The sequence below is a fragment of the Stegostoma tigrinum genome, chromosome 4 (assembly GCF_030684315.1).
Source record: "Stegostoma tigrinum isolate sSteTig4 chromosome 4, sSteTig4.hap1, whole genome shotgun sequence".
Classification (NCBI taxonomy): domain Eukaryota; kingdom Metazoa; phylum Chordata; class Chondrichthyes; order Orectolobiformes; family Stegostomatidae; genus Stegostoma; species Stegostoma tigrinum.
In genome coordinates this window covers 21,034,169-21,050,409 of record NC_081357.1, presented here as the reverse complement: position 1 = coordinate 21,050,409, position 16,241 = coordinate 21,034,169, and the positions used below count along the sequence as shown (strand labels likewise).

The 16,241-nt window shown below is 40.1% G+C and overlaps 1 protein-coding gene across 1 annotated transcript in view; it reads left to right on the top strand.

The window, feature by feature from the left end:
- The window catches only part of LOC125452756 (uncharacterized), a 46,225-nt gene that overhangs the window by 12,524 nt on the left and 17,460 nt on the right, over positions 1–16,241 (top strand). The gene's annotated exons all lie outside the window — the stretch shown is intronic.

Below are 16,241 nucleotides of genomic sequence, written 5' to 3'. Positions count from 1 at the left end.
AAGGAATCTGACATTCTTGGCAAGCATGCTGACCTAACCATGACACTAAACCAGTATCGTTTAACCAAAACCACAATAATCATAACTGGTCCTCACCATAGCAGCAAGACAGATGAGATAATTTAGCTTTGCGTAGTACATTTGCACCTTATTGGTCATTTTGTAAAATGAATACAACATGATGTTAATGGGCTTTATTCACTATACAATTTGAATTATTTATCGTGTCCTTCATTAGGCTGTTTACTCTATAAAAGCTAATGATTGCAACTTCCTTATTGTGGCTGTGTAAAGGGCTAGGTTTCTCCCTCTGTCTTATTCCTACTAACACAAGGTTTTCTCCACCTAAATCTGACTTCTTAATAGTGAGATACAGTTATGTAGGTGCTGACAGGGTTCTTGCAAGGCAAGCTGACACTGTTCAACCATAGAGCCAAAAGTAGTTGTCCTTTGCTCTCTACAAAGGTACAATTATCAGCAGGGTTGACTGGAAAGCATTCAAGTTTGGGAACAACACTTGATTTTTCCTTTCTGCTGTTTAGGGGACTGACATTTTACATTGATTTAATAGGACAGGTCAAGGAATTAAGCCTGGAATTATCCTTGTCTGTGTAACTTAGCATTATGTTACCTTGAATTATCAAGAGAGTACATTTTTGGTAGGATATTCTAGTAATTTGTCGATCTAAAAGTACAAAAGAACAAAGCAGATTACAGCACAGGAACAGGCCCTTCGGCCCTCCAAGCCTGCACCGATCGAGATCCTCTGTCTAAGCCTGTCATCTATTTTCTAATGGTCTGTATCCCTTTGCTCCCTGCCCATCCATGTACCTGTCCAGATACATCTTAAAAGATACTATCGTGCCTGCGTCTACCACCTCCGCTGGCAACGCGTTCCAGGCACCCACCAACCTCTGTGTAAAGAACTTCCCACGCATATCTCCCTTAAACTCTCCTCCTCTCACTTTGAAGAAGTAGGTTGATATAACTATATAATTCCATTAAACTAGGAGAAGTGAATTGATAACAAAGAAACTGATTGATTTAGATAATTTGCAGTTCATAAATACAGTTTAAGATTTCTGTGGCAGTCTGCTTATTCCCCAACAATAGGATCAGCAGATATAGCTGTTACAGATAGTGGGTACCAGAGTTAACTTGAAATCAGTCATATTTTCATGGCCACTTTTAGTAATTTTGTTTTCTTCTATGGGAAAAGGCTCTCAGTTTCTCAGCTGGTTATAACAGCAATTAGTTGAACTTTAGAAAACCAGAAGGATTCGAGGGTCAAATCCTGGGCTGGTCTAGTCTTTGACTAAAGTGGCCACAATTGGGTGCAATGGGTTTGAGAGAGTATTTCAACAAGGATGCCTGCTCCTGATCACTACCTTAGCAACCATTACTGGCAGCATGTGTGGATGTCAGTTGAAGTTTGCCTATTTTAGCTTTCCTGCCCCAGTGTTGTTAACAAAACTGCAAAAACCCTCTCAGCTCACTTATTAAGAACATGCTTTGGGGGAGGCATCAAATGAGTCTAATTCAGAAGTAAATGTTTTCAGGAGGATAAGGAAAGATTAGTGGAACTGTCAATACACATGGTGATAACAACCAGATTATAAATATAATTGAAGTGATAAAACATTCATTACATTACAAATAATCAAACAGTGGACTGAACATTCTAACAGCTGTGAATAAACTGTATTTTTCCTGAACTAAATCAACTTGTTTCAAATCCAATGTTTTGGCAACTATATACCAAATTCACAAGTCAGCATGAAATAATTATTCCGTATGGTGATAATTCTGGAGGTTCCCATATTATTCTTAAATAATGGGTTCATTATGGATCATATACATTTCTGTGAAGTGATGTGCTTTCCCAGTATAAGTATATTTTGGTTAACCACATGGGTTATCCAGCTGTTGTCATTTTGCAGTTTGTTTGCAATGTTTCTGCAGGTTGCAACCCACTGTGTTTGATACTGTCTTTGCTGGCTGGCCTAGGGTGCCTTTAAACAGGGGCAGCGGCTCTGAAAATCTGGGCATCTGATCGGATGGTTCAGATTTGCATAGCCAGTCATCTGGCTGGATATTTTCACTCAAGTTAACACCACAATGTTTCCCTTTGAGATGTTGTGTGGTGTAATGGCCTTGCATACATTAGTTCCACAGGATGAGATATAGAGTCTGTTTTACTGTGGACGAGGTAAAGAATATAAAAGAGAAGCAGGGAAATAAATGGAACAGTAGGGTGAAAAATGTAGTCCAACAAGTGAATTTTAAACATCAGTACACAAAAAATAATTTAACGTTTTATTCTTTTCTATTGCTGTACCCATTAAGAATCTACATACAGCCATTATGTGTACCACTGTATTGACATGGACAGCCGTCATTAATGAGCTATGAAAGGAACCACTTTATGTTGCTATAACTCTTGTCTGCCACAGAGCAGGTCAAGACAGGCCACGACAGGTCACAAAGATAGGCACACCTCTTGTACAGCTGCATGCATGGTTGAATTTAGCAAAGAAGTAAGGAAACTTGTACTAACTCTCCTATCTGAATTTGCAATGTTAATGGCAGTTAAAATGGTCTAGGGAAATAAATTAATTAAGCCCAATTTATTGGTTGAAACAAAATACTAGGGCAGAAAATTACATTCCAGGAAGCAAAAAAAACTTAGACATCAGAGACATTTCATTAGTGCACCTCAATATTTGCATTTACATTATGCCTTATCATGTTGAAACCTCTGAAAGTGCTTTGCACAATGATTTAGTTTTGAAGTCACTATTTCGGTGCAGATATTGAGGTATACTGTTGTTCTCAATTATCAGTTGTAAATTTTAAATCAGAGATAGATAGAACATTACAGCACAGTGCAGGCCCTTCTGCCCTCGATGGTTTCATAGGTTGGCGCAACAATCTGAAGCCCATCTAACCTACACTATTCCATTATCATCCATATGTTTATCCAATGACCATTTAAATGCCCTTAAAGATGGTGAGTCTACTACTGTTGCAGGCAAGGCATTCCATGCCCTCACTACTCTCTGACTAAAGAACCTATCTATGGCAGCTGTCCAATATCTATCACCCCGCAATTTAAAGCTATGCCCCCTCGTGCTTACCATCACCATCCAAGGAAAAAGGCTCTCACTGTCCACCCTATCTAACCCTCTGATCATCTTGTATGTCTCTATTAAGTCACCTCATAACTTTCTTCTCTCTAACGAAAACAGCCTCAAGTCCCTCAGCCTATCCTCATAAAACCTTCCCTCCATACTAGGTAACTTCCTGGTAAATCTCCTCTGCACCCTTTCCAATGCTTCCACATCCTTCTTATAATGCGGTGACCAGAACTGTACGCAATACTCCCAAGTGCGGCCGCACCAGAGTCTTGTACAGCTGCAACATGACCTCATGGCTCCGAAACTCAATCCCTCTACCAATAAAACCTAACACACCATACCGCCTTCTTAAGAACCCTATCAACCTGGGTGGCAACTCTCAGGGATCTATGCACATGGACACCAAGATCTCTCTGCTCATCCACACTACCAAGAATCTTACCATTAGCCCAGTACTCTGTATTCCTGTTACTCCTTCCAAAGTGAATCACCTCACACTGTTCCACATTAAACTCCATTTGCCACCTCTCAGCCCAGCTCTGCAGCTTATCTGTGTCCTTCTGTAACCTGCAACATCCTTCCGCACTATCCACAACTCCACCCACTTTAGTGTCACCCGCAAATTTACTAACCCATCTTTCTACGCCCTCATCCAGGTCATTTATAAAAATGACAAACAGCAGTGGCCCCAAAACAGATCCTTGCGGTGCACCACTAGTAACTGAGCTCCAGGATGAACATTTCCCATCAAACATCACCCTCTGTCTTCTTACAGCAAGCCAATTTCTGATCCAAACCTCTAAATCACCCTCAATCCCATGCCTCCGTATTTTCTGCAATAGCCTACTATGGGGAACCTTGTCAAACGCTTTACTGAAATCCATATACACCACATCAACCGCTTTACCCTCATCTACCTGTTTGGTCACCTTCTCATACAACTCAGTAAGGTTTGTGAGGCACGACCTGCCCTTCAAGTTTTTTTTTGTGTTTTTTTAACAAACAAAGGTATTCAGGGATACATGCCAAAGGCAGGTGTATGGAGTTTTGCCAAAGATCTGCCACGATCTCACTGAACAGCAGAACAAGCTTCACCTGTTGAATGGCCGCCTCATGTTCCTGTGTTCTAAATGGAGCCGCCTTTTGGTAGAGCTAGCTGAACAAAAGTGCTGTCCAGGAGGCTGCCACTAAAAGCTCATGTTTGACAGTTACATATGAACATGGAAATCAGGAGCAGGAGTGGGACATTCAGTTTTCCAGTCTGCTCTATTATCCAGTAAGATCATGGCTGATCAGACTGTAATCTCAATACAGATTCCCACCAACACTGTTTCTATTAACCTCTGCTTTAAATATATTAAAAGATTCTCCTTCCGCCGTCTTTTTGGGAGGAGAGTTCCAATAACTCGTAGCCTCTCACGAAATATTTTACCTCATCACCATTTCAAATGGGCAATTCCTTAATTTTAAGGAGTGGCCTCTGATTCTAGATTTTTCCATAAGAGGAAACATCCTCTCCTATGGAGCCCACTCAGTGTTTCATTTGTTTCAAACAACCCACCCATTTCAGATATTAGTCTCATAAACCTTTTCAGAACTATCTCCAATATATTTACATACTTCCATAAGTATAGTGACCAGTACTGTATATGGTATTCCAGATGTAGTCTCACTAATGTTCTCAGATAATGGGAACTGCAAATGCTAGAGAATCCAACTTAACAAAGTGTGAAGCTGGATGAACACAGCAGGCCAAGCAGCATCTTAGGAGCACAAAAGCTGATGTTTTGGGTCTCTGATGAAGGGTCTAGGCCCGAGACGTCAGCTTTTGTGCTCCTAAGATGCTGCTTGACTCACTAATGTTCTGCTTGTACCAAAAACTCAAGACATCAGAGACATCTCATTAGTGCACCTCAATATTTGCATTTACATTAGGTCTTATCATGTTGAAACCTCAGAGTGCTTTGCACAATTATTTAGTTTTGAAGTCACAATTTTGGTGCCGATATTGAGGTATACTGCTTGTATTCAGTTTCCCTCACAATCAATGATAACATTCTATTAGCTTTCTTAATTATTTGGTGCACCTGCATACTAACCTTTTGTGATTCATGCGCATGGTCACCTCAGGTCTTTCTGCATCTCCAGACTCTGCAATCTCTCACCATTTAGATTATATGCCTTTTTATTCTTCCTGCCAAAACAGACAAATTCACAGTTTCCCACATTATGCTCCTTCTGCCATTCACCTCTCAATGTCTTTTTATAACCTCCTTGTGTCCTTTTCACCATTTATTTTCCTGCCTATTGTTGTGTCATTAGCGATGTGGCAACCGTACCTTCTGTCCCTTCATCTAGCTCATTGAAATAAATTGGAAATAGTTGAGCTCCCTGTGGTGCATTAATTGTTACATCTCCCCAGCATTAAAATGACCCTTTGCACCTACTTTCTGTTCACTGTTAGCCAGTCAATCTTCTGTCTGTACCAATATGCCATCCCCTATACCATGAGGTTTTATTTTCCACAGTAACCTTTTGATATGCCACACAATCCAATCCCTTCTAGAAATCTCAGTACATCTGCTATTGGTACACCATCTTTTAGCCATGTCATCTGAAGGACAGTGCTTCCAACAGTGTGACATTTCCTTAGTTTTTCATTGGATCACCAGCTTAGACTATGTGCTGAAGCCAAAGCCCTCTAACCCATTGCAGGCAGCACTAGCAATCTGACACTGAAACAAGTTGTTTGTTGATTAATACTCATCTCCAACAATGGCTGGCTAGCAGTCAATAGAGTTGGTCAGCTCCTTAATGCCAAACCTCAGGAAAAATTAAGAAAATGTGTTGCTGTAGGGAGAGAATGAGAATTTTTACTGACTTTTTGTCTCGAATTTGCATCCAAGAGGGTGGAGCTCTTTGGGAGGGAAAAGAAACTATAAACAGATTGCTTCTACTTAATGCACATGAGATCACTTTCTATTTAGCACACTACACCACAAGCACAAAAGAAAATCGTGAAGATTTTACTTCGCACTGATCTTGTTTAACATCTGCAGGACAGCTGCAGTGCTACTGGACTTTCAGTTAAAAGTGAAGCCCATCTAGGATTTATTTAAAAAAAACAAAAGGACTACAGATGTTGTAAACCAGGAACAAAAACAGAAGTTGCTGGAAAAGCTCAGCAGGTCTGGCAGCATCTGTGAAGAAAAAAAATCAGAGTTAATTTTTCAGATCTGGAGACCCTTCTGATTTATCTTTCCCAAGCAACTTGCGAAAGGTGCAGAAAGATAAATATTCACATAAGTTTCATATTACAGAACTATTTACATTGGGTCAGTAATTTATAGTGAGCAGATAGGTGAAACATGCATTTATTACTTGGAAACTTCGATTTTTACCATTGCATTTCTGTCTGTTGGTGGCCTTGGCAATTATCTGTAAAGAAACTGCTATTACCTTCAATAAGAAACAAGTTGGGGTAACTGAGTCAGCAATTCAATTACATGCAATTGCACCATTTTATGAATGTATTTTGAGGGTGCTATTGAACTTACTTCCATAAATCATGAGGAGAATTAGACCAGAAGCTTTGACCAAAACAATCATTTCTTTCTTTTCCCTTTGTCAGAAATTACAGCAGCATACTTCAGCCACTTTACATGATAGTTTCTCACAAAACCATAGATCCCAGTGCACATTTGCCATTAAGTTTTCAATTAACTTCTCAAAAATAATTAGGGACTAGTTAACAACTCCTTTGGTTTTGACCATTATCACCTTGGCTGTAAAGATGAAATTGCTATAGTCCTACCAGAACACAGGGCTGCTCTTTCTTTAGAGAAAGAGAGAGAGAGAGAGAGAGACAGCTGGTCATGGTCTAACCTGAGGGTTACCATGCCTCAGGCAAGGGGAAGAGATTGAGTCCTTCACAGTAACCCCAGCTGGTGCAAGAATCGAACCCACATTGTTGGCATCACCCTGCATTGCACACTCCCTAACTCCCCACCTACCCTCACCTCTTTGACCTGTCTGTCTCCTCTCCACCTATCTTCTCCTTTATCCATCTTCTATCTGCCTTCCCCTTTCTCCCTATTTATTTCAGAACCCATTCCCCTCCCCCATTTCTGAAGATGGGTCTTGGCCTAAAGCATCAGCTTTCCTGCTCCTCTGATGCTACTTGGCCTGCTGTGTTCGTCCAGCTCTACACCTTGTTATTCTCGATCATCCAGCCAACTGAGCTAACATTTATTGGTTCCCCTTTATCTATCCTGCTTGTTAACTCCTCAAAGAATTCTAATAAATTCGTCAGGCATGATTTCCCTTTCATGAAACCAAGCTGAGTGACTGATCATATAGCATTTCTTAATACTCTACTTTTTACAGCCCTTATCATTTTACGTTTAACATATATCAGATAACACTATTACATTAAGATAACATTTTCCCAATAACATATGTTAAGCCCACTGTTGCTCGTTTATTGTTTTCCTCCCATTTCCATTAAAAATGTTACATTTGCAGTTTTTCAATCCTCGGACTTTTCCGGAATCTAAGGAAGATTAAGCATCCACTATTTAGGAAGTTACTTCCTTTAATATCCTAGGATGAATCCTGTCAGGTCAATCTGTTTTATTGGTCTTTAGCCCCCATTAGTTTCTCTAGCACTTTAGTTTTAGTGACTGTTCAGTGGTTAATTGGAAAATATGTTCTCAAGGATTTAAAACAGTGACAGAATCAGACTTGTCTTCCCATTGTTGTTAAATTGCTGATGAACACCTGTCTTAATCTAAACTGCCCGTTGGGAAACTAATGAGATTGAATTTGCACACTTCTCCATTGAAACAGTGAGTGAGGAGTAAAAGTGGCTTCCCATCAACCTCACTAGATTCCCACCTGGTGAGTTAGGGTCAAATGACTTGATTAGTACCTTGGCTTATATGAGGAGAATCAGCGTAGGTGTCGTAACAGAAAGATTTTCCTACACCTAACAATTCACAGTTTGGAGCATCAAGAGTCTAGATTGATGGTGGTTGGGAGCGCGGAGCAGAAACCTAGATTAGAACAATTTAGTCTAGCAAATTTCATTGAATTTAAAAATGGATGTTAAAGTCTTTCATGGGACACTGGCTTCACTGTTGGGCCAGGACATATTGCTCATCTCCTGTTGACTTTGAGAAGGCCATGATGAGCTGCCTTGTTGAATAACTGCAGCCCATTTGCTGTAGGTGCACCCACAGTGCTGCTAGGGAAGGAACTCTGGGATTTTGACCCAGCGACAGTGAAGGGACAGTAATATATTTCCAAGGACGGTTAGTGGTTTGGAGAGGAACTTGCAGGAGGTGGTGTTCCCATTATCTACTACCCTTGTCCTTCTATATGGAAGTGGTCATAGGTTTAGAAGATGCTGTCTAAGCAGGCTTGGTGAATTTCTTGGTTTCAAGTCTTAGACTGTAATGCCTTTGATGTGAAGTTTATTTCCATGGTCACTGTGGTGGCCCAGCATATTTGTGTGGCAATGTTTGTGCCACAGCGATGCAGCATTTGGGCTCACAAACATGACTGCAGAAATAACATAGGTTTGGTCTAGTTTCTAATGTCAACAGACAGCACTCACTGAAGACCAAGCATAGATGGAAAGTAAAAATTCATGCAAGTGGTGCCCTCTTTAATTTGTTTTTATTCAACTTATGTAATAACGAAGCTTATCTAACTTACTGTCAGAAGGCAGGAAGCAACTCATTTGGCCATGCTTTTAGCTATGGAATGATGAGAAAATGTACTCTTTAAGGAAAGGGGCCAAAAATAACAGCCAATTCAGATTGAATACAGCCAACGGCATGAGCATGCAAGTGTACTGACGTGTTGAGCCACTGATTGGATACATTTAGTCTGTCCAGATGATTCCCCCATGTTGAGTTGTTCAGGTTAATGGGGAATTCCTTCCTCATAAATCATAAAGGGTGTTTGGAAACTATAACTGCAGGTTCAATAGGTCGAAGTTTGGGAATGGTTTGCCTGTCAAGACTCGAGGTTAGGGAATAGTTATTTTAGAGAGAATAAGTTTTAAAAATGATAAATGATTGCGAGCAATCCGGATCTAACCACATCTTAAATTACATATCTGAACTCAAGTACTTGTTAATGCCTTTGGCATAAAGATAAGATTTCTTTGAAAGTTTAGATTGGGGGGAGGGAATAGCTGCATTACCACAATAATCTCAGCCATTAATCAGTTTTACTCGAGTAACCCATTCGATAGCCTGTCATTGAGTGAGCCTTAAAGAAAATATTCTGGTGCGGTGGGTGTATTCTTTCTCCTTAATTTTTTGTGTGAATTTTGCTTGACTTCTGGACAGCAGCTAAATGTTACATTTTACAATATCGGTTCCCCCATGGAGCCATTGTTTTCCATCTGTTTGATGATGCCAGAAGAATTAAGCGAGGACAGGAATAGAAAATAAAGGGAGGATTGCACAGACATGTATATGAACGCTGGAAAAGATCAAAGCCAGCTTGAGAAGCAGTTCAAAATTGTTGGCAATATAAGAGGTTAGAAGGTGAATATATGAAAAGTTAATATACTGTGCCAGCTGAAAGTCAGATTCATGGTCCCCTGCTGCTTATTTCAATCCCTTTACTAAACACAATGCTTAAGCATCTCTGGCAACAGTAAAATGCGCTTTAAGGTTGATTAAATGCTTTCAGCAGCTACGCGGTGATGTACAGCAGAGGTCATATGCTTCCAGAAGGATGGGCAGCTATACTTACTGTTACAAACTGCACAGTGGTCAGCTTGGAGCAGCAAAGGGTGACAATGATATTGTTGTGTTAAGCTGGCAGTGAAACATGTTTGTTGCAGGGAGGCATGAAGGAGAAAATGCCTTTAAAACTGAGTGGTATCTTCAATTAAGAGATTTATTTTTCATTTTAAAAGAGAAATTCAGGGTTGACCCAGGTCATCAGCCAGTACAATTTGTGAAAAGTGTAGACATTCTGCTGTGATGCTCATGGTAAACTAGATCATTTTGAAATATCAGGAGCATCAAGCTATAGAGTGTGCAGTGTATTAGTTTGCTGCTGAGGGGGCAACATGTTGTGTTGTGTTCAATTTAAGTCCAATTGCAAAATGAAAACAAGAGGATGAAGTTACTGTATATATTCAACAACAGTACATCTCATATAAATTTTGACTCCCTGACTTCCAGCTAAAAGAAAGTCAGTTTTTTCCCCAATTATACTCACTCACTGTCAAATTCTAACCTTCACTAATGCGAACCTACTTACAGAATAGTGCAACTTCTGCGGTGGTTGTTCAACTCTTTGTGTCTGTGAACATCAGTATTTGCTGTCCAGGTCACCACTTCACTGGTGCGCACAAAATTCCTGCCAACCCTACCCTCTGATATGACAACATGGCATCAGAAAGGAACAGTGGATCCATAGCCCCGTTCAAATTTAAAGCTTGAGATTGCAAAGTAGACAAATAATTGTGCAGCAGGTGGAAAACTCAAGATTTCCAAGAAAAACATCAGAGATTGAAGGGTGCTGTCTTTTTCACTCAGTTTAAGATGAAAGCTTAGCATGTGGCAAAAATAAATTTGCTAAATACACGAGTGAAAATTGCTGTTTCCAGCACCTATCCAAGTCTGCCTGGAATTTCCAAGCCAGCTCTGGATGGTCTGTCCAATTTACAAAGAGGAATAATTTTATACTGCAACAGAAAACCAAGGTTCACATTGTTTTAAATGGAGATTCAACTGTAGAAATGTGGTTGGCAGGAAAAGTCTTGATCTGGTGACTCTGCAGTAGTGAGACAGTGGGAGAGGGTGGTTTTCAATTCCTCCAGAGTGTTACTGTTGTCAAAGTTGGCCATGTACTTCTTGACAAAAAGTTTTAATCTTAGAAACAGGCTTTCATGCAAACATAAACCAGAACTGTCAGAGATGTATTGCTTTTCAGTGTTGAAAGTGTGCAGGTTAGAATATACTTGTAAAGCTGTGGTGAGTCAAAAATACAAATTGAACTAACCACCGTTTCTTTGATACTACTTGAGCTGAATCATAGAATCAAGCAATTGAGAAAGGGGCTATTTGGCCCATCAGAACTGTGGTGGCTCTTTGAAAGAGCAATCGATTTCTTCTCAATACCCTGAAAATGTTACCTTCCTATCCAATTACAATAGGTTTCCACCTTCCTTTTTTGGCAATGTGCTCCAGATTACACCAATTTGAGATGTATGCTCCAGAATATAAATGCGGATATTTTGAAGTTTCTCAGGCTTCTTGGGCAATTTATCTGATAAGCACAGTCTAATCACAATGGGCAAAATGCTGTATTTAAGATTCAAAAGATGCATTTTTCTACATTATAAAACCATAAGATGGAGAAGGAGAAGTAGGCCATTCAGCTCATGAAGTCTGAACTGATAATCCTCAACTCCACTTTCCTGCCTTTTCCTCATAACATCCCTCACCAATTAAAATTTTGTCTGTCTCAGCCTTGAACATATTTAATGTCCCAAACTGGACAAACATCTGTGGTAAAGAATTCTACAGGTTCACATTAATGCTGGACATAATTTCCATTGTGAAAAATTTTACCCACCCTTTTGGGAAACGTTGCATGCCTTCTAGTACTTGCATTTCCAATTCGTGTTTGAGGCCTTCCGGTGAAACGAAGTGCGCACACGCACATGCACACACACCTGACTGTTGTCCACTGCCTGACCCCCTGACGCCTGTATAGCTTCTTCTAGGCAAGCCAACACAGAGATAATAAAACCTTCAACATCGGCCATAAGGTGGGGTTTCATCTGAACCTTCCAAACACCTTTCCCCTCCTAAAAGAAATGGGAATTTATACGTTCAATTCTATGAGGAATGAATGTAATGTAATCTGCTCCTATAATGCAGTGTAAAGTCACAACAGAGGACTCTTCTGAATACTACCTTTCTGGTCAATTAAGCATAATCAAACCGTCTCTCAAATTTGTCTTGTCAAATTAGTTTTGCATGGCATTGCTGGCAGTTTCAAGTTGCATAATATCTGCTGATGCATGGCAATTATGGCCAGAGTATTTTTGGCAATAGATAAAGCCAAGTGGAGAAACAGATGCTGTTGTGATCAATAGTGAACCGTAAATGTTTTGAAGGGAATTACAAAGATGAGAATTGACTTGACTGATGATGTCCCAAACCACAAGAGTACAGACACCTCAGTTAGTCAGTGGTAGCATAGAGATTCTGCAGTTTATAGTGCTGTCTTCACTAGAATTTTTTTACAGTTAATAGGCAGATGTTTCTGACATGATAAAGTTTTAGAAATCTGCAGAGGAGGTGGAGGTTATCTGGTCCATCCTTTTTAGAGCAAACCCACTGCCCTAAGTATTCCTCAATCCTTGCATCTTCCTCCATTTCACCTTGATGTTGATAATGCAAACTTCTCTCCCTTAATCCCCTTCTTCTGCCCTAGGTAAAGAAAAATTTATAAATATACTTGATTGTGAAAAGCAATGGTAACACCTTGGCCTGTCAGAACTAAATACTAACCAATCAGCACTCCTTTCTTCTGTAATATATGTAATTTGAAATCTGGCATCTTTGCACTTGTCCTGATGAGGACAAGATAAACAGCTTCGGCACCACTTCTCTCTTTAGCAACACGCAAGTCCTGTCCTACCATGCAACCTTTACAACTGTTTCTCCTAATTACTCTTGCCAGTTTTTCACTGACAGTTTAAACTGATTATTTTTCACTGCTTACCCCCCACTTGAGAAGACAGTCTTTCGCTAATCACCCTATCAAAAACCATAAGCATTTGAAACTCCATTAAATCCTCAAATAAAAGCTAAGTACTGTGGATGCTGGAGATATGAAGTGAAAAGAGAAACTCAGCAGGGCTGCTATGCAGAGGGACAAAATTAATGTTTAGAGTCTGGTATGACTGTAAAGCTTTTTGTTCTCAATCCGTTAAACCCTCTCTGTCTTCTCTTCCCATGTGAAGTCGCCCCTCACGGACTATTAATTCCCATCTCTGGTACACCAAACAAATGTGCTCTCAATGGTCTTTTCATCTTGTTAATAATGGACACCCAAATGGATATCCTCTGACCCAATAATGCATTGTAAATACTCCTCAGTTTCTCAAACCCTAGGGTTGCTGATACAATGGGAATGTCACCACCTGCAGGATCCCCTCCAAGACAAACTTCATCCTGGCTTGGAAATATATCACCTTTCCTTCGCTTGTCACTGGGTCCAAATCCTGGAACTCACTTCAAAACAGCACCGTGGGTATCTCCAGCCCACAATGACTAGAAAAATTCAAGACGATGGCTCAACCACCAGCTGCTAAAGCACAATAGAGATGGAAGTAGATGCCTGACTAGCAAGAGACAAGCTTAAAGAAATGTCAAAAGAAAAGGCCCTTTCTTGTTAATTCACTCACCACAAGTTATGTCAATGATTACTATATGTCCCAATTGTTCCATTGTGTGCCTCACCAGATTTGTTTTCCTTCCAAAACATATTACTTCACATTTTTTCACGTTAATTTATCTGCCCATTCCACAGTGCTACTGAAGTCTTTACAAGCTGTTTGCCAAATATTTTACTGTTATTTTAGCGCCAAATTTGTTCCCTACACAGAAGTCCCAATCAATATATATACTAAGATGCTGTATTTGCCCCAGAGGTGATGAATAGAAATTTTGTCACGTACAAGTCCGAACTGAATTGGAAGATTGACCTAAGGAACTCAAAGTCACTCCATAGCACCACTTAGTGATTGCAGCCAACATCTAATCTGTGACAGTTGACATAGCACAACTGCAGAGAAATGCTGGCAGAAATTGTGATCAGAAATTTAAGGTTTGTGGTTGGGAAATGCATGCCCTACTTAAGATATTTCAGTCAACAGTACAGTTAGTTATTGATTGTTGATAAAATTCAGACATTCATTGAAACATGCTCTAAAAACCACATGATAAGTTTCACAAAGAAAATTTGAATTTTTGAAATACAAGACGTGCGGAAACAATAATGACATTTGCATCTTCCACTTAAAGGGGAATGTCATTCAAGTAGGAGGTGGAAGACTTTCAGTATGAAGTACACATTCAGATAGGCTTGGATCACTCCAACATGCAAACAGTTCATAGTTTTTATTCATTCATGAGATCTGCACCTTACTGGCTAGGCCAGCATTTATTGCCTATCCCTAATTGTCCAGAGGGCTGTTAACAGTCAATCAAATTGTTGCAATCACATTTAGGCCAGACCTGGTAAGGAAAACAGTTTCCTTCCGTAAAGAACATTAATGAACGAGACGGGTTTTTCCCAACCGTTGACACGAGTCTCATGGTGATTAGACTCTTAGTTCCGGATATTTATTGAATTTAATTTCCACCATCTACCATGGCAGAATTTGAACCTGGGTCTCTGGATTATTAGTCCAGCAATAATAGCACTGGGTCATTACCCCCTCATTTTAGCACAACTGTGAAAACAGTCTCCTGAGGTCTAGTTCTAACAAGCCCCCAGAAATACAACTGAATTTTGGTGCTAAGAACGTCCACTTCAGTTGGGAACAACATACTTGACATTTTCTTGGTGCTTTAAACAAAGTGAAGTTGTTGCCGACAGCATAGAGTTCCTGACCAAGATCACATTTGAGCTGGAAAGATGAGATATGTGAACTCTCACTCTTTTAAGTCTTTGGAGGGGAGAGGAAAGTGTGTTGCTTTTGCTGTCACATACTTTGATCACTATCCCTTTCTGTGCTACACATAATCTGTTGCATTAAACAATTCTAATTCGTAATAAACACCAACAGATCTTAGCAACATTTAGCTAATCATCTGTGGTGGATGTAATGAACCTGCTGAGTGTTTTCATCATGCTGTGTGACAACACCAGATTTTCACACTGACAGTATTTTGCTTATTATTTGTAATGGACTGGTTAGCTTTTCTGTGTGTTTTTAGATATTATTTGCACATTACATCCTGCTTTGATATCTGAAGCCTGCAGCATAAAGAAGCTTCAGAGAATGCCCGTGTTTTATAAACAGAGTTAAAAGTTCTTTTTAATGTGGTTTTGGGTTTTTTTTTACTCTTCCCACCCGCTCGGAGTCAGAATGATAAGATAGACTAATGTTTATTGATGTTCCTTATATTGTAATTCCCTTTTTCTTGTTGATCTGCGTGGTTGGGATTTACTGTCAGTCATGTTATTTTGTAGTAAAGTATCAGAAGACCTGTGTACTGGTGTACATCCTATCCCAGCGATTTGAGACAACACTGTGTAGAGCTGGATGAACACAGCAGGCCAAGCAGCATCAGAGCAGCAGGAAGGCTGACGTTTCAGGCCTAGACCATTCTTGTTATCTCAGATTTTCCAGTATCTGCTGTTCCTACTATCTCTGAAACAATTTTAACCCCTCCAGCGATTTGAGAGTTTGAATTCAGTTGAAAATATTTGGAATTGAACATTTCTGCCATTGAAACTGATCTGGAAGATGCTGATTATCACTTTGAAAGGAACACAAGCAGTTTATCATGTTCCTTTTCCAAAGAAATCCCCAGTCACTAACTGGTCAGGCCAAATGCGATTTTAGTCCCACAGTGGTGTGGTCAACTCTTAACTGCCTGCTGAAGTAACCTAACAAATCGCTTGGATGCATCAAATCATTAACAATGATAAAACACAAAGTTTCTGAGAGCATCTACAGATGGACAGTAAATGCTGGAATTTCCAGCAATGCCTGTGTCCCAAAAATGTCCTTTTTAATAATGCCTGCTTGCATCAAATAATATTTATTTGCTTCAGAAAAATAGATTAGATTCCCTACAGTGTGGAAACAGGCCCTTCGGCCCAACAAGTCCACAGTGCCCCTTGGACCATCCTACCCAGACCCATCCCTATAACCCACACACCCCTGAACACTACGGGCAATTTAGCATGGCCGATCCACCTAGCCTGCACATCTTTGGACTGTGGGAGGCAACTGGAGCACCCGGAGGAAACCCACGCAGACATAGGGAGAATGTGCAAATTCCGCACAGACAGTTGCCCGAGGCTGGAATTGAACCCGGGTCCCTG